Genomic DNA, 23964 nt, shown 5'->3' on the forward strand with positions numbered 1-23964 from the left:
TATCTTGGCTAAGAATCGCACCTTGATCCCTGTAGCTGGTTCCTGTGGGGGGATGAAGCACCATCCAGCTTCATCCAAGTGAATGAAGTGTGTGTGGTCAGCCAGTATCAGCAAGAAGCACTCCTGGAGTAAAGAATGCTTTTCATTACAAAGAGAATATGCAACCTGATATTTTAGAGCATCTCAATACTCTATTGTCTCTAAGACTGAAATATAAACAGTGTTGGTCTGCGCCCACGAATAGAGCACTGGGTTTTTTAAAGAATACAACCCAGGGAAGACCACGACTCTCTGTCCTGTAACAGAAGGTAGAATTCACAGAATCTTGCGGCAGAGAGGATTTCAATGGCAACCTATTCCAATAGTCACCAAACCTGGGTGTGCAAGAGAATCATCCGGGGGTATATCTGAAAGGCCTCTGAGTTGTCTCAGATGTACTGAGACACCTCTAATAAGGCCCAGGCATCTGAATTTCAACATACCTCCCCAAGCGATTCCGATGAACAGCCCTATTTCGGAACCTGCCATCCAAATCAGAATGCCCGCAACATCCCATCCAAGTGGTCCTACAGTCTCTGCCTCAGTGCCAACCCAGGCTGTCCCCAGATGGCACTACCTGTTGAGAACTCCCAACCCCGGCCCTATCTGACATGTAAGGAAGAGAAGTCACATCTGCAATTAGGAAGCAGCATAATTTTGTTGCTTTCACCTAAGAAACCATATGAAGAAAGCTTCACCCCAAGATCTAAATCGCAGGCTATGATAAAATAAGGATACTTGTTTTATTGGAAGTGGTTTCATAGTGAATTTTATTGGAATAAGAGTTGAACTAAATACCATTCTAGAATGGACCTTAGAGTTCCTATGGTGGACGCATTTTGCCTGTACCTTGGCTGTGTTGGCACCTGCTGGTGCTCCTGACCGGGCACCAGGATGGATTCCCCCCTCTCCTATGGGTGGGGACTTGGCTTAGGATGCCAAACATCATAGATGCTCCTGAAAATATCAGGTCTTCCTGAAGAAGAACATGCCCTTCCTCTGCAAAAGGCCCTACATGGCACCAATAAAAGATCTCACGAAACTTCAGGCCTTTGCTAGAACACCTAACTGCATCAGCAGTTCCAAACCGAAGCTATACATCAGTATCCCCTATGAAATCTTCCAAAATTGCAGTTTCTGAAGTCTCACTCAGCACAGATGTGATGAAGTAAATTCTTTTAGGAATAGGGTGCAAAAAAAAAAAAGACTGTATATTTTAAAAGGTCCCCAAATAATGTAGCCGGTTCCAGAGGTGAGGTTTAAGAAACACTATGGCCCTGGCTGGCGTGGCTCAGTTGGTTGTGTGTTGTCCCACAAACCAAAAAGTCACAGGTTCAATTCTCCGTCAGGGCACATGCCTAGGTTGTGGGTTTAGTCCCCGGTCAGGGTGCTTACAAAAGGCAACCAATCGATGTCCTCACAGCAATGTTTCTCTCCCTCTCTTTCTCCCTCCCTTCTGCTCTCTCTAAAAATAAATATATATCTTTAAAAAAAAAAAGTCACCAACCAATTATCCATTCAGAAGGATTTTAACATGCCCTGGCTGGTATGGCTCAGTGGGTTGAGCGCCGGCCTGCAAACCAAAAGGTCGCCAGTTCAATTCCCAGTCAGGGCACACGCCTGGGTTGCGGCCAGGTCCCCAGGGGCGGGCGCGCAAGTGGCAACCACACAGTGATGTTTCTCTCCTTCTTTCTCCCTCCTGTCCCTGCTGCCTAAAAGTAAAATAAATAAAATTTAAAAAGAAGGATTTTAACATAATAAAAATGCTTCTTAGCATTTTCTTAAAAATAATATGGAACGCTTCACAAATTTGCACGTCATCCTTGTGCATCAAACCTCCATACCCCTCTCTTTAAAAATAAATAAGCATGTCCTCAGGTGAGGAGAAAAAAAGAAAGAAAGAAAAGAAACAGAGTAATTCTTGCTACTCTTTAGGTACAAAAAGTACCACCCTAATACTTATAGCGCTTCTAGCTTTCATCACCATAACAGCTCTATTTTTAAGAAAAGTTGGGGGAAGTGTGGGGAATCTTAGCATTAACATATGTTCATCTAAAGCTCTATGGGTTTCTGTTTGGTGCCTGTGGCCATTAAGAAAGCAGAGAGACATATCTCTCCATATGTTTGTCAACATCCAGCAAGGCTGTAATTAATGAGGAATCCATTCTGTTATGTTTAATACAGAGGTGACAAACAGCCACCGAGGAATGTCGGAAACTTGTTTAGGACAAGTACATGCATACTTTGGAAGAAGGGGGTATTTTACGCCACAGAAATACCTGGTGCATGCCCCAAACCTAGTCTGGTTAGTTCCGGAAGCTCAGTGGGGAAGGACAAAATGAATGTCAGCCATGATCTCCAGTTTTTGTTGGAGAAGAACAAGAGAACAGATAGGAACAGCATAAGCGAGCTAGTGCTAGCTCGGGGTCAGCTCCAGCCAGAAGTGTGGGAGAACTTAACTCAGAGAGCTCAGGAGAGGCACACGCCTGTGTGTGCAGGTGACATTTTTGTTCTGCTTCCCCAGGAGAATCACCAGACCTTTGGAATAAAAAATATTTACATAAAATGCTAAAAGCTGTGCCCGTTTCAGCAGCACACAGACTAAAACTGGAACAACACAGAGAAGATTAGCGTGACCGCTGCACACGGATGCTCAAAGCATGACTCAAATAAGCTCCATGCATTATAATTGGTTATCATTTGTCTTTAATAATGGATATGCTCTCTTCCCTGCTCCAGGTATTCCTTCAGGAAGGGTCTAGGGTCAGAGTGAGCCCGAATGGCCTCTTGCAGCAATGTTCTCATCAGAGGGGGCGAAGACATTCCTGGAGGAGAAGAGGATGAAAAGAAAGTGGCAGAGAGGCACAAGGGGAGTTCATGTTAAGAAGTGCCTCACTTTGCAAAATGCCCCGAGGCACATGTGGACCTTTTGGAGCTCAGAAAAATGCAAGCCCGAGGTGTGATCAGCAGGGAAGCTCGCTGCAGCAGTCCCAGCTGCCAGTGGAACGCAAAACTGGGAGGTGGAGGAGAGGAACCCGAAGAAGCCCTAGCCAGGGCCTTGTTGCCATGGTGCCAAGCCTTGCGAGGGACCCTGCAGCCTGGGCCTAGAAACAGGGGGCTTTTATTTGCAGGCTGTACAGAGCAGCCAGCAAACACTCGCCCGCTGGGCAGTAGATAAAACCCCTGCCTCCTGCCCCCTGGCCAGGAGTCCTTTGCAGACCTTCACAGGACTAGGCAAATTGCCACCTGCAGGTTCAAGCAGGAAGTTCAGACTGCTGGAGACATTCTATTTGTGATTGTCTGAATAATTTAACACTCCCTCCAGAACAGACTATCTGAAGAAGTTGCCGATTCCCATGCATTTGAGCAGACAACCTCAAAAAAAGAGAAAAAAAAAAAAAAAGCAGGGGAAGGGGGATAAAAAGCTCCCACACATATTACCTGAATGTAGTAGAACAGGCGGGTGGTGGTTCAATGTGACTGCTTTTATTCTAGAGTCAAAGCCCCTTTCTCACTGGTGCATCTGATCCAATAGGAAATGCTGCCCTTTCTTGGCTAATCAGCCCTAAAATCAAGTCTGTGCTGCATGCATACGAGGTAGGAGAAAATGCCCAGTTCTTACCTATTCACAGGTGTCCACTTCCACTGTCACCACCTATTCTGTGTGTCACTGTACACAGGTCACTTACCTGAAAATTGTAACATCGTAGCCTCCCTCGCAGGGTTATCCCCCACCTGCATTTTAAGTGGATATGTCCACTATGGTTCTAGGCCTAGCACTTTACTGCCTCTACGCTGTCTCCCACATTGTGACACTCGTCACCTATCACTCATTGGTGGCCATCTCATTTACCAGATCAACTGTCGAGGTACCACAGTGCTGATGTTCAAGTGACTCTTAATTTTTAAGGAAGTGGTCCAACATGAGGATATAACCCTTGTAAACAAGTAACCCTTATTTTACTTAATAATGTCCCCAAAGCTATTCACGTAACTTTTAATCAGTCTATTGTTATAATTGTTCTGTTTTACTATTAATCACTGCTGTTAATCTCTTTCTGTGCCTAATTTATAAATTAAACTTGATCATAGTTATGTATATATACGAAAAAAAAAAAAACATAGTGTATCTAAGGTTTGGTACCATAGTCAGTTTGGGGCATCTACTGGGGATCTTGCAACGTATCCCCTGCAGATAAGAAGGGACTACTGTATTTATTTTGCCAATAACTCCGATTATCTAAGGGCTAATACCCTCAACATAATCATTTCTGTATATGTCATGCATGTTAAATATTTATGAAATGACTTCATCCTGAGGATCTCACATACCCTGTCACTGTAATTATTTTGCCCCCATTTGAAAAGCAGCAAGACAATAGACTTGCACAGGACAACAACAGGATCTCATATCCAATCAGTGATGGGTGGGTGGCGGGTTCCAGCCCTGGTCACTACCTGGTCCACTCACTTGTTCTGACTCCGTGTAGGGGAAAAAAAAATCACCACTTACAAGCTGCAAAGTTAGTTTTCAGGGAAGGAACAGAACAGCTTTCGCATTCTGACACCTCCTCCTGCTCTGCATCCCACCTTCTCGAAGAACAGCCTCTGAGGATGACTCACTGGTGGGAGAAGATGGAAGCAGCTCCTGGGAGGGGCCAAGCGTCTCTGCCAGATAACAGCAGGGCTGGGGACAGGATTTTTCCCCAGAGAATGGAAATGCAGTGCCTGCCCAACCTCAGGAGTGATCTGAGCCCTTGGGGGGAACCTGAGACAGGTAAGTGCTCACAGGTGTGGGCTCCTGTTCTTCCCTTGGAGTATGCTCAGATACCTGGGGGACGCTTTTCTCGGCTTAACACCAAATGTCATTATTCACTCCCTCCTCCCAAGGCTCCCTACAGTCCATAAAATACATGTCATTTTAACACTTCTAATGAGGGGAAGAAAAGAAGAGCTCTAAGAACTACTCCTGAATCTGTTAAGGTTGGCAGAGTTAAAGTAGAAATCCTGATAAACCCCTGGGACTATTTCTGTGTCTCAATATGCAGGAGTTAAAATCTGAACTTTGCTTACAAAAGCATTGTGCCAGAGCCCAGAGCCCAGCAGAATGCTTAGACCAAATGCCTCACTGCTCCTTCCCCTCCACCTGCCCCCCCTCCCCACTGACATCTCAGCTCCCTACCCATCCAAACACCCTTCTGGACTCTCCCTCAGCCTATTCTGTGTCTACTATATCTCTGGGGTATTTCTTTTCTTTCTCATCCAAAAAGCTGTTTGTTCCATAGAAAGAGCTTCCCCCCACCAAAAGGAGAACAGGGTGGACAGTCTGCTTTCTGAACACCTGCTGAGCCTTTCTGCTGGAGGATGCAATAAGAACTGCTGGCCAGTGCTGTGGACATGCGGATCTGAAGAACAGAATGCATTCCTGGCAGCCTTGAACAGAGGGCGTGGCCTAATGAGCTTGTTCTGCAAGGGCCACACCAAGGGTGCAGGGCTTCTGTTTCCCGCCTGGCCTCTGCTGCTTAGTTAGAACACCCTAGAAATGTTTAAATTCACTTCCCACGCTCCCCACACCGTCTCATCCACACTTTTCTCTTTTTTCTCAAGATAAAGCCAGCACCGAGGGCAAGGAAGGGTACAGAACATCTCACCAGCATCTACCACATGTCTAGCTCAGAGCTGGAAGCTAGACGTTCATTCAGTGTTCACAAGGTCACTCCAGGGCACACACGGTTATTATCCCATTGCATAGAAGGAGGAACTGAGGCAAGCTCAGAGAGGTTAAGCAGCTTACCCAACATCACACAGCTAGTGATTGACGGATCTACCATTAGAGTCCAAGTCTTTCACTTCCAAAGCCCATACTATGCGACCTATAGGACAAAGGACCAGAATGGACTGCTCAACTGAAACTCCCTGAGAACAAGAGCCAAGCCTTCAACATCTCTATATTTCCCACAGAACAAACCAAAGCACGGGCTCTCCTCGGGGTGACAAAAAGAATGAATGAACGCATTCATAAATGAACAACTGAATAGAATGAGATGTTTCCGTCATGAGGTGGTTTGTAACCTAATGTGGCCATTAAGTTTTATGATAAAGCCAAATGCAGAGTGACACCAGTGACCAAGAAATGCTAGTTTTGCAGCAGAGAGAGCAATAGGCAAGGAGGCATGGTGGACTGAAACTGTCGGGGCTGCCAGCCAGAATGTGTTTCATCCCCAGAGAGCCACTCAGCCCCTGTGATGCAGAGTTTCCAGGCTTTTCAGAGGGTAATAACACCCTACTCCTTTGCCTCACCAAGTGCAGAGGCATCAACTTCAAAAATTCAAGTGTGCAGTCCTGGCCAGTGTGCCTCAGTTGGTTGGAGCATCATCCCATAAACTGACACATCACAGGTTCAATTCCCAGTCAGGGCACATACCTGGGTTGTGGGTTTGGTCCCTGGTACAAGTGTGTCCAGGAGGCAACCAATCAATGTTCCTCTCTCTCGCTCTCCCTCCCTTCCCCTCTCTCTAGAATCAGTTAGCATGTCCCCACGTGAGGATGAAAAAAATTAAAGTGCGCAGCCAACGTTAAGCTTGAGCGTAACTAAGGTGGCCAGCTGACCATCATCCCAAAGTATTCCCAAAAGTGTATGCCTTACCTCAGGGAGGATTATTGTGGCCAGCCGAATAACGGCCTCCCAAAGGTGCCCGTGCCCTAATCCCTGGAACCTGGGAATATGTTATTGTGCAGGCAAAAGGAATTTTCAGGCATGATATAGTTAAGAATCTTGAGATAGGAAGACTGTGCTGGGTTACCTGAGTGGACCCACTGTAATCATAAGGATCCTCATAGCTAAAAGAAGAAGGTAGGAGGGCCAGAGTCAGAGAGAAATGGAAAATGCTAAGCTGCTGTTGCAAAGATGGGGAAAGGGGCCACAAGCCTAGGGACGTGGGCAGCCTCAAGGAACTGGAGAAGGCAAGGAACAGATGGGACAGAGCGCAGCCCGGCCGACACCTGATTTTAGCCCAGTGAGGCTTATTTCAGCTCTGATCACCAGAACTGTGAAATAATAAACGCATGTTGTTTTAAGGCACTATGTTTATGGTAACTTACAGCCACCATAGGAAACAAACAAGGCCTAAGGTCTGGCTCTCACCGTAAATCAGATTTCATCAGCCCTACGTAACAAGTCTCTCTCCGTTACCCAAGCCTTCTAGACTAACTACCAACTGGAAGGGCACTTGGCTTATCTGGAAGGAGAAATCTCCCTGTAGGACAGAATCCTCACCTGGGTGTGACTAGCACCACCTCTCCCATCAGACAGACCAGCACAGGAAACCCATCCACTCTGGGAAGGATGCTGATGAGCCCGGGATTGGAACAAACAGAGGCAGATGAGTCACCCTGCTCCTGGGCCCCAGCTCCGGGCACTGCCTCGCCACGGGAACCTGCACTCCTGAGTCTCTGGGCTAGAATGCTCTCCCTCTCTCAGGCAGTATTTGGAAGGTGCTGGCAACATGGCATTCTAAGAAGCTCCTTCTCTATGCATACTTGGCTGACCAACACCTCTTACGGATGTTAGATGTGTTCTTTATTCGGAATCGTGACTATTAAAACAGTAATACATTTAAAGCACTTAGAACACAGGCCCAGCCAAAAGTAGGCACTCAACTAATGTCAGTTATGATTATCATTGTTATTAATATATCCAATCCAGTTATGTTCAAGTACAGTAGCCTGGGGGCCCTTTTCTCTCTTGAAGGCGACGTAAGGCGATGATATGTTACCACTCTGCCCTTTATGCCCTGCTGTTCAATGCCCAGGTTCTCCCTCACCCCTTGTACTGACTGTACCATGGATGATCTGTAGGATCTGTTCCAATGAATCAGCAAATGTATGTGAAGCTGTGAGCACAGCACATGGCATAGCATGGAAACGCATCAAGTGCTTAATTCTCACCCTCCATTATGGGCTGAATTGTGTCTCCTCAGAATTCATGGGCTGAAGTCCTAACCCCCCAGTGCCTGCGAATGGCACTGTATTTGGAGAGAGAACCTTCAAACACATAATTGGGTTAAATGAGCCCCTTGGGGAGGCCCCCAATCCAACCTAACGGTGCCCTTATTAGAAAAGATTAGGACACAAAGAGTCTCCAGGGATGGGCACTCAGAGAGGGATGACCATGTGAAGAGGCATCAACAGGGCGCCATCCACAAGCCAAGAGAGAGGCCTCAGAGGAAGCCAAGCTGGTGTCACTTTGACCTGGGACTTCCAGCCTCCAGAAATGTGAGAAAAAACTTCTGTGGTTCAAGCCACCCAATTCTTATGGCAACCCCAGAAAACTAACCGACTCTCCTTTTAAGAACAGATATTTTTTTGTATCTCTGAACATCAGCAAGCTGTCGCGTGACTTAAAAGAAGCCCCTGATCCCTCGGTGGGCCTGAGAAACCCCTGTTTTGTGAGGGAAGGATGCACGTTTTCCCACCAGGACTTGGCCGCTGTGCCTGGCACTCAGGAGGGGGTTTCTCGCGTCCTGAGGAAGGAGGCACATTAGCTTCACAGTCCCCCCGGAGGCCCACGTGCACAGTCGTGCACCGTAGCCTCACAGAGGAAACACCACTGGCACCGTGGGTATGAAAAACTGTAAAATCACAAATGACAGATTCGTGACTTCCCTGAGGGAATAAATAGCAAGAACAGATGGGACCTGAAAAGGGGAGGTTTCATTTAAATGTTAATAAAAAACATTTTGATAATTTAATGAACGTGGTAAGAAGAGAATAGCAAACCAGTATGTGCAAGACACACCCTGGTGTTTGGCCACCCTGGTGTCAACCAGGATGATTTTCCCATAGGAGGCACAAGGTACATGGACAACCTACCTCCCAAGGATTTACAGCATCCACTCTGAACTGGCAGAGATGAACACGTTGTGATGGGGTGGCATCCAGAGCAACACAATGCACCCCATCTTCTGCGTGTACATCTTATGGGCACCTCACTGGGCAACAGTCCTTACAACGGCCCAGGTGATTTCTGGGTGGAGGTGTAACTTGTAGACTTGCAGCGGACACAGAGCAAGTATGCTCAGAGATCAGGACTATCTCCCCTGGAGCTGGCTGATCCAGCCAATCCAACCTGTTCCCAATTACTCTCTCCTTGCTCATCTCTGCAGACCTTCAGAGAAGACACGCCCAGTAGAGAAAATCGCACTGGGCAAGGAGTCCCAAGGATCACAAACACACCAACTATGAAGTCTTCAGATGCCTTAGTGACTTAGCTTCTCTGCAAGGTGGGGATAATACTTCCTACTTTGCAGGAATTGGTTGGAAAGAGCAAACAATGTCTCCTCCTTAGAAAATAGTAGGCAAATAACTGGCGTTCCACAAATGCAAACCACTCCCAATTGTGTCCCCCATGAGTGAATGGGCCCCCGTGCACACTGGATCTTGACTCTAGGTTATTCCTAGAAAACAAATGCAGGTTCTCTGGTTTTATGGCCTTCCTGTACTGTCAAGTTCTTATATCAATCTGTTGGACAGTGCAGGACGAAGAACAGACAAAAGGCTGGAGAAGATGAGCGTCAGATGCAAAGTATCTTAACTGGGACTTCCAATTTTGTGAAATGACTCAGAGAGACAAAACAAGCAACCAGAAGCAACAGAGAGGATGGAGAGGGAGCCAGGACTGGGGGCGCCGGCTTTTCGGCAAGCGTGCTGGCAGAGAGCAGGGGACCAGTGCCCAAAAGGCTCACAAGGCATAAGGACGGAGCAGCGTCAGCCCAGCTTGAGAAAGCTGAGTGGTTAAAAATCATTCTGACAGGGAAATTAACCCCAGGCACCGCTGTGTTCTCACATGAATCCCCAGGAGGATGTCTGGGGACCCCATCTGTGAGCACGATGACTTAAGTCTTGGCAGAGGGAGAACGGACATATCTGATAAACACCTACTGTGAATCAGGTGCTGTTCTGGTCTCACCTGCATCCACAGCATCCCTGGCCCAATGGGAAATACACCAGTGAAATATGTTTCTAGGACCTGACACAGCGGGAGTTTGCTAAATGGGGACTGTAACAGATACTGGGAACACAGTCTTTGCTGTCAGACTCCTGGAGTCAATGGACAAGCGTTACTTTTAAAATAGGATTAATATAAATAGTTGCTTTCTTGAGGTGGGTGCAGAAGGGAAGGAAGTGGCACAGAGGAACTGATCCCCCATTGGAATGAGGGCCCACGTGGTTCAAGAGAGCTCACGCTCTGCCCTCGTTTGCTTCCATTTTTAAGCCAACTCCTCTCTCTTCCCTTCCAGTAAGTGGGTGCCCTGTTTTGTTTGCCCAGCTGCTGAGTCCATCTTCAGCAAGCATAGAAAAAAATATAAAATGGTAAAACTATGAGAGAATATGATAGACATGAAAGACACGGGTAGAAAGAGATTCCACCCAAGAATTGTGTGCAACTCTAGAAAGTAAACAGAGCAATAGAAACAAAAAGCAAGATTGAAGGTTTATTCTGTCAGTGGCTTTCAACCCTTCACAGCACATTATGAGCATTGGCAGTTCCTTTAAAAAAGTTTAATTTCCCAGCTCCATCCCTAGAGTTTCAGTTTTAAATATTCACTAATTACACCAATAAATGTGGGTAATTGCAAATTCCCTTGCAAATTCAAGGCTTAGAATAAGTCATAATTTGTGCATTATATTAGTTTATAACAACCAGAGCCAGGAGGGAAATCTGTCACTTGCTAAATTCAGGCAGGTCACCAAGTAGCCCAGACTGAAGCATGAGAACAAATGAATTAATTGTTCGTCATAGCTTTGTATTCACATCCCAAATGACAGGGGACCTTAGGCACAGCTCACCTTCCTCTTTCATCCACATTAGCCATTTAATGCCCCCCTGAAAGATGAGGGGATTGTCAAATTGGAAAAAGATGTATCTTTTCAAAGATAGCTCTTACCATTGGGAAAAGCTTGCTCCCCACAGAAATGCCAACCCTCTGCTTCTTGCAATACTTTGCTCTGTGCCAGCATTTTATTTGTGTATTCTGGACCCTGTCTTAGTCTAAAAAGTGGAGCAACTTGGCCGAGCATCCTGCAGAGGATTCCATCTGCTGCCGGCCAGACAGAGCTGGGGATTAGGAGTAAAAACTGGAGCCCCAAGCAGATCAGCCAGCGTGCCCACGCTCCCAGGCCTGGCCTCCTGCAAAGAGAGCTCATCACCCAGGGCAAAAATTTGAGAGTCCACCAAACAGAGCTGAAGAGAGGAGTGAAGGAGCTGTGGGAGGAGCCAGAAGTGCAGGCAAGAAGTAGATGAATTTTGTTCATTCAACCTGGAATGTGAATGAAGTGTAACAAAAACAATGATGATGAAGATGAAGAAGATGATGATGATGATGTCATCCCTCCCTGAAATTGCTCTGGTTTAGAGTGGCCCCTCTGAAGCTGATGGTTTCTGTGTATGCAGTTTTCTGGGGCCAGGTTGAGCCTCACTTTGGTCTCCTCCAAAGCTCACTAAGGAGCGTCTCAGAGAGGAACCTCTTCAGACCCACCAGCTGTCCATGTGTCCAGCCACTTCTCCAGGTAGATGGCCCTCCTGTCATGATTCTGCTATGGCTTGAACAGCCCCGTGGCCCCCGTTCCTTCCCTCTGCTTTATGCGTCCTCCTAGAGAGCTGTCTGCACTTTCCTAAGCCCTCAGTGAATGGAACAAAAAAAGTTCTTTCCTTCCTTTGGCACTGTACTACCGTCCACCTTTCCCTGGTGCTACGGTGTACTCCATTAAGCCTCCTGCCTGCCACCATTCCCAGACCAGAGCAGGCACCAGGCTCTACATCTTCATACGCCCCAAACTCCAGGGTACAAGTCAAGTCTCCACACAGCTCCCTTCCATAGTCCAGTCCACTCCATTAGTATCACAAGGAGGGGAATGTCTGCCAGCTTGCAGGCCAGCAAACACTCAGCCAGGTGCAAGACACCCCCACTCCCCTCCTTTCGAGCATCCCCGATCTACACGAGGGAGCCTCTTGTAGTCCCTTCATTTGACTTTGTCGGGAGCAAAAATTCTTTCACCTCAAGCGAGTACTTCCTGTAGGCCAAGATGCCAAAGACTCTCGCTCCCTTTCTGTCGGTATACTTATGCAGGCCGGGGGGCTTGGAGTCAAAGGTTCCAAGGCCAGTGGTGTTACTCCTTGGAAACTCATGAGGGACCCCTGTTATTTGTGGCCCACTTCAGAAAGCAGAGTGCCTACGCCTCCTTATTTTCAGATTTCTCCTCTGAACGTTCATTTTCAGACAACAGAAAAGTCTCATCCTGTGTTACACAGTTAACTTGCTCTGATTGATCAAATGATCATTTCCAATTCTTCTCCCCACCATGTAATAGGATTATAATCCACATTCCTAGCCATGTAACACTAGGATCTTTTCCACTATGAGAAGAGTATACTTCCCATCTCACTGATGTTGGGTTTGGCCACGTGATTGACGTCGGGCAATGAATGTTAGCAAGCGTGATGGGCACAGAGGCTTTAAATGTGCTAGTACAGATTGGCATCCTTCACGGCCTCCTGTCACTTACTGTGAGAGGGACGTGTCCCTAGCAGCTGCTTGTAGCAGCCTAGTAGCTGGATAAGAGACATGTGGAGCAGACCTAAACCTGACTTACAACATGAAGAATAATCTCTCCAGGTGGCTGTAAAACTCATGAGTGATACAAATAATGTCCGTTGTGGGAACCACTAAGATATCTGGGGTTGTCTGTTGTGCAGTGTTATTATTTTGCAGTATTGGCTAACTAATGTACTTGTTATATGCCCAACATTTTGCTGAACATTATATTATCTCTATTTATTTATCTCAGCAACTGTATGATATGGAGCATTATTAATGTTACCTTTGTTTTACAGGTAAAGAAAATGAGGCACAGAACATTCAAGCACATTTAGTAAGGGAAGGAAATAAGCTTCCACTTCAAAAATATGATGCTAGGGCCTACGCTTTACCCAGGATGGACCATAAAACGGTAGGGGAGAGAGGTGTAGCTCTGTGTTCTTCTAAGTCTGTATGCTGGTGCTGACCTTGAGCTCAAAGCCACAATGGCGCTTATGAGCTCCCTATTGGCACAAGCCTGGCCAGATCCCAAGGGCTAAGGCCATTTTTCTAGCTCTGTCAGAAAAATGAGATAGGCTTCCCTTCCAGAATGCATGACCCTTCTCTGAACTTTGAGGAGGGGATGTTCCATGGGGAATTCTACCCAGGGAACAAGCCTGCCTTTGTGAACTGTGCTCATCTGACACTGCACAGCACATGTCATTCTCTGCCTATTTTCATTCTCTCTAAGCAAATATCTCTGGATGTTTCTTTTGAATATTATATTATTTCACAATTGCCAGCTGCTGGGATTATACAAATAACCTGATAATAGCAAAGCAATATGCTGTCCAGTGTTCAAACACACCACACAAAACAAAGCAGCCAAAGGTGCCAGTTCTCATTCACAGTAGGCAAATGAAAGCTACCCACATGCTCCGAGCTTTGAGAGAACAGAGTAGCAGGCAGTTTAGCCCCAAGATGTTTTACTCTTCAACTTCCAAAATGTTCTGTGCACAGGGAGAATGCGAAGTCATGTTCTTTGGCAGAACAAACTCAACAATGTAATTCAATGACACACTGTTTTCTTTAACCCAAGTTGGCACCCCTATGGGCAGCAATGGGCTCACAAGTGTCTAAGATGACAATTCTGAGGGCAAGGACCAGGCCTTATTTATTTACCACTAACTCCAAAGCCTAGCACAGTGGGCAGTTAATAAATATTTGCTGAATAAATAGACGTAAAAGGGATTTCAGGGGAGCGGGGACTCAATCTTTGAATTTTGCGTGTTTTGATTCTTAAAATACAAGGTTAGGGCAAGCAAGGACAGGGTTATGAAAACTGGCACCCCACAAAGAATGAAGGAAAGGTGGAGATACAGCCAGACTTAAGAAGTCTTTGACCCTCACCAACAAAGCTAACATTTTGAAATGAAAACATTTTGAAATCAAGGAAAGCCTGCCCAGTGTATGGTGAACTCTGTGGGCTTTGCCTACCCAGCAAGCATGTCCCTTTCTTTTGCTAACAAGCCCCCCATTTTCCTTGGAGGAACTCCTCTTCGTTCCCTGCCTGTGGGACTCATACTGGGGGTGGTCTCCACATGAGTGTGTGACCCCAGGAGCCACACAGAGTTCTCCCGTTCGAGCATGTGAATCTTGAGCTGAGCACACAAATCCAGAAAATGGCTGAGGGACTCAGCCCCTTTAGGGGTGTTTCTAAATAGGCCATCTATTAGCAAGGGGGCAGCTTGGACTTTTCACAGACAGGCTGCGGGCGGCCCCAGAACATACGTGGAATTAGCGTCAGTCCTGGGGCGCTCCCTCTGAGTCTCTGTTTTGCTCTTTCAGTCCAACTACTTTCCCTGAACCCTTCACTGGAGACGAGCAGGGCAGAGGGAAGAACTCCAAGCTGGAAACAGGGGCTCTGATCACAGCTCTGCCACAATAAATTACCTCCCTTCCACAGTATTAAGGGGCTGGGATTAAACAACGACAAAGGAGCCTTGTGTGTTGAATCAATAGAAATTGACCCCTGGAAGGCCTGGGCCTTGGCAACACAAAGCTCACACTGTCAGAGCCAGTGAGGCTTGGAGTTTAAAGCACTTAATCCCCTGGCTGGATGACTCGGACAAAGAGGATTAACCCTCAGAAGAGAGTCATCATCCAAATACAGAGCAATCCCAAGCACAATATCACAAACGGTGAAGCACCTCCACCTTCTTTCGCAAGTTTTTGTTCTGTAGCCCTTTTGGTGAACTGATCAATGAACCCACCAGCACCCAAAGTCAAGAAGCTAGACCTTCTCCACATCCCTCCACTTTTCTCTGTTCTCCAACCCAGGGTTACAGCATTTCTTCTTTGAAATATGCAGGTTTCTTTAAGGTACTCCAAGTTTGGTAAACAACTAACAATGGAGCACCTACTGTGTGCCAGGGACTGTGTTAGACAGGACGACATGGTCCCAGCGCTCAGGGAGCTTCAGTCCGGGGGAAAGCACTTATAGAGCACCATGTACCCTTCTAAGCCCTAGACAACCACTCTCTCTTCAATAAATGCCCCTCAATAACCGCAGGAAGGAGATCTTATTATGACCATTTTACAGATGAGCAAACTAAGGCCACTGTGGAAAACAGGAGACCACCAATCCTGTGATGTGAGGAATGGAAACTGGCACACAGCTTCTTGGCCAGAGTCTAGCCAGCACCACCCAAAGAAGAAAAAAGAAGTCACCCATCATAGGCAGTGACAGGAGAATATGGCTCAGCTCCCTGCCATTTCCACATTGCTTCTGGCCCTTTCTAATCCATCTCTCCTTTGTTCCTCTTGAATTTATCTTCCATTACTTTAATTTTTAAGGGATGCTTTTACATTGCTTTCCTATAGTTTCCCTTTCCTTAAAACTTAATTTTAATGCTTTACTTATAAAAAAATTTAACTGTTTGTATTTAATCCATGGACCTTTCAGTTACCATGGCTGGGATGCACTCATCCCTTACTATCATTGGAGTAGGGGTGGAACTGAGTCCCTTGCCCCCTTCAGGGCCAAGGTCAGGAGTTCCTGACATTGCTGTGACCCCTCCAGGCCCATCCCTGGGCCCAGCACTCTGCCCAGAGCAGGCCGTCCCACAAGGCCATTTCCTCTCCCCAGAGCCACCTCCATGCCAGCTGGGCTCCAGTCCTTGGCACCATCTGCTGCACCCAGGATGAGGACAGAGGCCACAGTCAGAGTCTCTGCCTAGCAGGAGAGCAGGGGCTGCAGGCTAAACAAGAGCAGCCTACCTGGGCCTAGGCTTTGGGAGCCAGCAGGGAAAATCCTAAAGGATTTTTCAGAGGAAGCCATTGAGGGGCCTGGCAGGGCTCTCACAGGCCTGTGAAAATGAGTTGTGGACTTCTAAGCAAAATAAAAAAGAGGTTCCAGGCCTTGCTTTCCTGTTCTCTGTTGACCTCTACCCTCAGATGACCTCACATTGCTGCAGCCCTGATTTGGGCTCTGATCCTCTCTCTATCCTTAACTTACTGCAGGACCTTAACTAAGTCATTTCTTTCTCTAGATTCAGTTCCCGCCTTTGCTTAGTAAGGAATTTAGAGTCCTGCTTTACAAGGTCCCTTCAACTCTGAAACACTAAGACCCCCTATACTTCAAATAAGTTCTTCTACCGCCTTGAATTTGTTCTGGACCTGAAAAGGAACCTGCCCGTGAAATATTTATGAAAGCAAAGCCTGCACACTCCAGCACGATGATGGATGGCGCATTCACCCAGGGACAGGTTCTGTTCCTTCTCCTTAGCAATATTCATTGGCAGGTTTCTGTCACAGGAAGACCTTGAAAACTCGCTCTGGCCCTGCGTAGGTGAGTTTTAAGAACCCAGGGCTCCTGCCAACATACGTATCATCTGGAGCTGACAGGAGCAGCTCCCAGCTTGAACGGCCAGCTCCCAGACCCATGTATCTGTGATTCCAGAAGGCCCCAGAGGCCTGGCAAAGTTACCTTCTCTTGCATCTATGAAAAGCTGGAAGCAAAAGAAATGAGGGTGTGCATCCACTTCTCCTACGGTCCTTTTATCTGTGGTTTCTCTTCTCTGGGCCCCCAGGCTTCCTATCTATAAAATGGAAATGAGAGAAAGGATGTAGCCTAAATTGATCTCACTCCTAAAAGAAGCTCAGTTCAACTCCATTTCTGAGAGATTACAGAGTCACCATTTAGGGGAGAATTTTCAATTGCCTTTTGGGAAGAGAAAGTTAATGCCTGCCACTCAAGACAGAAGCATGTGCTAACTACTGAAGGTGACAGGAAGTGGGTGGAGCAGGAGTTACAGGAAACAGAAAGAGCTACTAGGACACAGGCCTCTGCATGGTGAGTTAAAGGAAGGAATCCACAGTGTAGATCTTCACTGCTAGAGCAGGAGACATTGTTGAGTGAGCTGTAATCAATGATGAGGACAACAAGGGATCTTTTAACCTTTGCTGCTGAGGTATATGAAAGCTCCAAGGGTAAGTTGGGTATATGTTCCTTGATATAGAGGAGGCCAGAATGACAGCAGAGACATGGAAGGGAGGTGGGGACAGAAACTGTTAGCTGCTGAGTACCTACTAATGCTGAAGACTTAGCTCATCACTGTCACTTAAACTCTCATTTCTTACCCAGGCTGGTAAGGAATAACTAGGAAAAGGCTTGAGAAATAGGGTCATCAAAAGAGCATTTGCTCATTCATGTATCCAATAAATATCTATCGTGTGCCCACTATGTTCCTGGAACAGGGAGGACAGCAGAATTTTGCAACAGAAGACACCACGGGGCAGATCGCCTCAGAAATTTTCACATGGGATTCCAACAAACTAAGGGATGTTGCAGAGCTGAGGTAGCGGGGTTGGCTTATCATGGAGAATAGAAGGCTGCTTATCATGGACTTGCCTCATTTTGAACATCATGGGCCCCACGCTAATCATCTTCTCAACAGCACTGGTGACATTAAATGGCAGTTGCTCAATTCTCTCTTCACACAGAATCTTTAAGTCCCTCAGCAAGTATGTTGATCCCTTAATTAACATTTAGACTAACATATTTCCAAGTCCAGGGGAATGAAGGGAACTGAAGAGCACTTGAGTATTATTACTACCACCACCATAATCATCTTCGTCATCATCATCGTCATCATCACCATTATCATCATGATCACCATCTTACAGCTGAGGAAACCAAGGCTCGGAGATATTAAAAATCTTAGTCTATAAAAACCGGTAAAATAACGAAGTTGAGTTTAAGCCTAGTTCTGTCTGATATCAAACCCACTACTCCATCCTATGCCCCACATGGTCAGGCTTAGTACCCACACATAAAAATGGAGGCCAATTTGCTTTCTCTCTCTCTCATACTTCTTCCTGGGCTTCAGTTAGGTTTTTCCACTATTGCCCACACCCAGAGGAAACTGCTTACAACTGCCCTCTGCCAATATCATTGCAAACAGAACCCACGCTCACCATATTCAGCCACACCGTGGGGAGGAAATGAACAGCACCTCAGGTCTGAGGCTGAAGCCATTCCTGCCCTCTGCTTTTCCTGTAAGGCTGTATTGCCTACCTCTCTCCTTTTGCAAACAACACATTATGCAAGATACTGTAGAGATGGGATTTTTTTTCAGGCAAGCTAATGACACTCATTCATTTCACATAAAACCGATTTAAATAAATGCCTCTTTTTTTCGAGATTCTTCCCTGCTTATGCTCAATCTTAAATTAAGAGCAGTACAATAATAAACCAAGAACATCACACCCCTGAATTTCAGCCACCTCTCTCCAAAGGATTTTGTCTCCTTTTTTGAAAGTATGAGCTTTTTCTTTTTTTTTTTTTTTTTTTGGCTTCCACTCATTTCTCTTTCTTGTCACCACACACTGTTCTCTGTAACATATAAGTGATTGGAGCCTTCACATTTAAAGTCTGTTTTAGACCATAAGATCCACAATAAGGTTCCCAAGAGACCTGGGAAAGAAAGGGAATACCTTCAGGGAGTTACACTGTAAGATCCACCGAAGCAAAGATTTGTGGTCACCTCCGGTGATTAAATGGTTCCATTCATTCAGTCAATAAAAAGTCACTGAGCTCATACTCTACGCCAGACAATATCCTGGGCAATGTTGATATAGCAGTGACTGGGCTCATTGAAGCAACAAGTAAATAACATTCCAGTGATACCCAAATGTATATCTCCTTATTGGACCTCTTTCTTCAAATCTGAACTCACATATACAATTATCTACTTAACATGTCCCATTGGGTGTCCTACCAAAAACCCATAACTTTTCCTTCTCCATCTCAGTAAAGGGCAATTCCTTTCAGTTGCTCAGGTCAAAATATGTAGAGTCATCCTTGACTCCTTTCTTTCTCTTATACCCTAAATCTAACCCATCAGCAAGTCCTATCTCCTCTATCATCAAATATACCCAGAATTTGGCCATTTCTCACCATCTCAGCCACTATTGACCCTGGTCCCAACTGCCATCATCTCTCACCTGGATCACTGCAGTAGTTTCATGATGGATCTCCCTATATTCACCCTTGACCCCCTAGAATCTATTCTAAGTTCTAAAATTCAAGTGATCACTACAAAAAATAAATCAGGTAATGACAACCTGTGCTCAAAATTCTCCCATGGCTTCCAGTCTCACTAAGAATAAAAGCCAAAATCCATACAAGGCCCTACCAGCCTCTGTATTACCTAGCTCTCTGCTATTTGTCTGATCTCATCTTCTGTCATGCTTCCCCTCTCTTAGCTGCTTCTACATGAGTCTTCTTGCTGTATTCAGAACATGCTAGTACTCTGTTGCCTCAGGGCCTTTGCACTTACTTCCTTTGCCTGTAGGTACCTTTCCCCCAGATACGCATTATATAAAATGCCCATCTCCAACTTGATCTGATTTCCCTACCCCCTCTCAGTCAGGCATTCCCTACCTTCCTTTCTCTCCTTGATGATCTTTCATCACCTGACATTACACATTTACTTGTTTACTTACATATTATTTGTCTCCGCCACCTAACAAGAATGGCTTCACAAGGATGGATCATGTTATTTTTACCTGCCTACAGCATTGCGAACACTCAATAAATATTTGGTGAATGAATGAGTATCTAAACATACATATGTCTAAAGTAGGTCAGCCATGGAAACACAGAAAAGAAAAAGTTGCAAGTATTGCCCATTCAAGCAGAGCCCAGGAAAAAAAGGTGCCTTAGCCAAGGGTACTTTAAATATTAAAGGTCCCTATGGTAAAGAGATTGCAAAAATATCCCCAATTGTTCCCCTCCCTGGATCCATGTTCTTTGTAATGTGACTATGTACCTCCTCTCATCAAGAAGTGGGGTCTACTCCCTACTCCTTCACTCTGGGCTGGCCTTGTGACTTACTTTTGTCAATAGACAAGGATAAAGTAATAGTGTGCCAGTTATAAGTTTAAACCTCAAGAGGCCATGCAAGTGCCCACTCTCTCTCAGACTCCTGACCTCCCATGTGAACATGCTGGGCTCTCCTTTTGGAGGATGAGAGACCACATGGAGCAGAGTCAAGTCATCCCACCTGAGGTTCCAAAACAGCCAACCCTTGGCCACACCGTCAACAGACCAAAAATCACATGAGCAAACCCAGGTGAGATCAACCAAGCACAACCCAGACATGTGAGAAAATACAAAATGGCTGTTGCCTTAAGCCACTAAATTTTGGAGCAGTTTGCTTTGTGGTCTCATTAGCAAGATCACCCCTAATGCGTGTGATCAGTCCTTAGAGTAGGCATCTGAGCTCTTTGCTCAGAGTACATGGTCATCAAGGAAATCTTCTCCTTGGTTTAGTTCTCAGGAAGGGAAGTCTGCAGGAGGAAGACACACCAGCCATGCCACACAATGTCTCAGCCATTGCAAATCAATAGACTAGCACGCAGGTGAGCAAAGTCACTACCATGTGACCCAGAGAGACAGATCAGGTTTCTGAGGCAACAAGACTAAACACCAGACCTTGAATGGGGGAAATTCACAGAAGTAAATATCACCTTCTCAGGTGACTTAGGGGACACCCAGCCAGCCACCCTGACCGTGACCCAGCTCCACCATATCCTATTTCACAGAAACTTTGACAAAGTTCTCAAGCATCTGGCCCTGCCTCTGTCCATGAATCACTGCAGTAGCCCCGCTGCACCAAGGACACAGGATCGATCCTGATGGATGGAGCTCTCAAATCCCAAAACCATTCTCTTTGAAGGAACAAAGTCTCAAAGGGCCAGAGCAGTGAACTGACCTACATATCAAGCCTACAACATAGATGCCTCAAATAAATTCATTATGTTATTTATATAAATGTGTTCTGTGGTAGACCAAAGGTCTGTACCGCTCCATTTCATTCCAACCCCTTTCCAGAACCATAGAAAATGTTATTGTTCTCAAAGAAAAAGGAGTAGTAACTAGCACGGAAAATATCTGCAGCACTATTCAATAAAGTGACCCTTTCTTTCATTGTTGGGGAAAGGAAACAAACATGCCATGGAGGTTCAAAATGTCTAGAATGCTCTTCCTCAGACATCTGCCTGGCTCTCTCCCTCACTTCCCCAGGGGTATGGTCAAATGTCACTTATCAGCAAAGCCTTCCCTTCCCAAGCTGCATAAAAACATAACAATCCTTGCCCTACCCTCTGGCAGCACTCCAATTCCTTTTATCTTACTTTATTTCTCTCCATTATAATGCATCATCAGCTGATACACTATCCAGTTACTTATTTATTTGTCCATTAGATTACACACACATACATACAAGTTAAGCTTTTTTAGGGGCTTTATTTAGTTCAATTGTGTATTCCCCTCACATAGGGCAGTACCTAACACAGAGTAGGCAGTCAATGAATGAACTGCCATTTCTTAAGCACCTACTTATGCCAAGAAATTTATATATGACAATTATTTCACAATGAACAAATATTTTTAAGAAACCTCTATGTCATTATCATAACACCTTTATTGCTATCTCCACTTTACAAATCAGGAAACCAAAGCTCAAAGAGAGACTAAGTAACTTGCCTGAGACACTCACCTAGGCCTGTCTAATTATCAAAGCCCACGCTCCTTGCAGTGGGCCAGCCTACTTTCCACATACCTTAATGATGGTTTAGGTGACAAAATGCATGTGATACGCCTCTATGGCAAATATGCATGACACTGGATTTTCATCTCCCAGAAAAGATAAGTACTAACAGCTTTAGTTTTCTGTTATTCCACCCATTGAGAGATCAAGTCAGAGCTTTCCTTCTGAACTGGGCTGGGACAGACAGCTCAGGGACCCAAGGGGGAAAACACAGAAATTTGTCTGCTCTGAGGCTTCCTCAGAATTTTCCAGAATCTCTGCTCCTCCTTTGGTGTCACCCTGTGCCTGTGCCTACTGGGGTCTGGTCACACACTACAAATGACAGCCCTGTTGTGACCTGTAAAGCTCTGCCCATCCAGTGGCAGTGAGGTGGATGGAGTGGGAGGATGATACCGGTCACTCACAGACACGAGACCAAGAGAGGGACCCAGTCCCTATTGAAATCCATGTCACGCCTCCTTGATGAGGGCTTCATTTTTAAAATAATCACTGCCACAATTCCTGCTTCCTCCCTGCTCGCACCACTCTCTTTTCACACCTGCATTACTAAACTTATCTCACTTCATTATTACAGGTGTTTTTCCCCCACCTGGTGTGAGCTGCTGGGAGGCTGGACTGTGTTCTTTTCACCTCTGCACCGCCAAGGATTAATCGGCCTCTAACATATACCAGGTGCCCGGTAAGTATTTGCTGACTCAAGAAAGATACAAAAAGAGCCTGTACTGTATCTGCTGCATCAGCTGGAGCAAACGGGACAAGTCACCTCTCCCAAAAAGGGCAGGGCACAGAAACATAGAAGACACCATTGCAGACCAGAACCGCTGAACTAGAGACAATGCCCAATTCTCCCTCATGTACACACACCTCTCATCCCTCACCTGCCACTCCCTCAACGTGAAAGCCACCCACATCTACCTCCCCAACAGGCTTTTTAAAAAGCAAAAACCCAGCAGGCATTCCCGAGTGCTCTATCCCACCCCATCAGAGCCCAAGACGCCCTTAAGTTACCTGTAAACAGAGCTAGTTTGCATCTGTGATTTCTGGCTAAAGGATCGTGTTTCAGCGGTCCCGCTCAACCCTGGACAGCAGAGATATCTAATACCCGTCTGCGGAAGAAACAGCAGCGCTTCGCTCCTCCCTGGCTAAATGCATTTGCTCACCCATCCCTGCAGAACAAATCATGTTCTTTTCCTTGCTCTGAAATCCATCTACACCCAAATCCTCTGTGTCCGTAAGAAGCCGCTCCCATTCCCGTGGAGGGCGCCCTCCACATACAGCAATGCACATTCACAACCCCAACCCAGAGCCCCCAGGTGTTAGAATGTTTTTCATCTGTTCTTTAAGAACACACCAACAGCAACAACAAATTTCATCGCATAGGATTAGAACTGAAACAAAGTGGTGGCTTACGGAAGCGGAGTCATAAATATCAGAAGACTAAGTTGCAAAACTATATAGGGAGCTAACAGTTCAAACAGGATGTTTAAAATAGCCCTTGGGGACGCCACCTTCACAGAAGCGCGCAGCCCCGGGGCCGCAGGGCAAGTCCTTGCTTTCCCAAGATTCTCCCGTCTTTCATGCCGATTACTACCAACATTCAGAGATGCCAGTGTGTATGTTTCAGCCCCGGCAGGCAAGTCCGGGAGCCCCCAGTCCGCAACCCCGCGGGTCTGCACACACGGAAGCGAGCAGCACCATCCCCTACCTGGGTGGGAAATCCGCGGACAAGAATCCTCGGGCGGCCGCCACCAAGTGCGGGCGGAGCAGCGTCTTCCCTGGCGATCCTGGCAGAGGCAGGAGACAGCGAGTGTCACACACCTGCAACACGGCGCCCACAGCGCTGCTGCCCGCTGCCCGCCCCGCCTGGCGCAGCGCGGCAGCGCGCCCCCGCCACGCCGAGCGCCGAGGGCGGGAGGCTCCTGAGGCTCCTGTTCTGCGGGATCAAATCCTAACCTGCTTTCTTCCTGGCCTGGGTATTAAAGGAATTCGCTGCAGCCGGTTCTTTGCTTCTAAATCCCCTTCTGATTCCAGGTGGCATGATTGGGATAGCTCGGGGGGGATGGGACCCACGAGGGTCCCAAGCTTTGGATTTGCAGACCAGCGGATGTTAAACTTCTTATTCCGAGTTTCCAGAATTTCGGTACACAGCTGATTACAGCAGTCACCTCGCCTGGGGCAAGGGGATCCCCATTCACCAACTCCAAACTAGGACATGTCAGAAGACAGAACTGCCA

General features: G+C 46.4%; 1 protein-coding gene and 1 non-coding gene across 3 annotated transcripts in view; one reads left to right on the forward strand and one right to left on the reverse strand.

Moving 5' to 3' along the window:
- Positions 1-23553, reverse strand: part of SV2B (synaptic vesicle glycoprotein 2B) — an 86408-nt gene extending 62855 nt beyond the window's left edge. Inside the window, exon 1 of one of the 2 annotated variants that reach the window (XM_054585222.1) lies at positions 23436-23553. The gene's annotated coding sequence lies outside the window, so the exon portion shown is untranslated. Of the gene's footprint in view, positions 1-16602; positions 16677-23435 lie in introns of those variants that run through there. The other variant, XM_054585230.1, reaches the window with a different exon arrangement.
- Positions 2617-2725, forward strand: LOC129080070 (U6 spliceosomal RNA). The gene has a single exon (XR_008530154.1). It is a non-coding gene; the product is annotated as a U6 spliceosomal RNA (small nuclear RNA).
- Positions 23554-23964: the final 411 nt, after the last annotated feature.

This window comes from Pteronotus mesoamericanus, unplaced genomic scaffold (genome assembly GCF_021234165.1).
Source record: "Pteronotus mesoamericanus isolate MK-2021 breed Mesoamerican mustached bat unplaced genomic scaffold, CSHL_Meso_final contig_1205, whole genome shotgun sequence".
In the NCBI taxonomy this organism is placed as follows: Eukaryota; Metazoa; Chordata; class Mammalia; order Chiroptera; family Mormoopidae; genus Pteronotus; species Pteronotus mesoamericanus.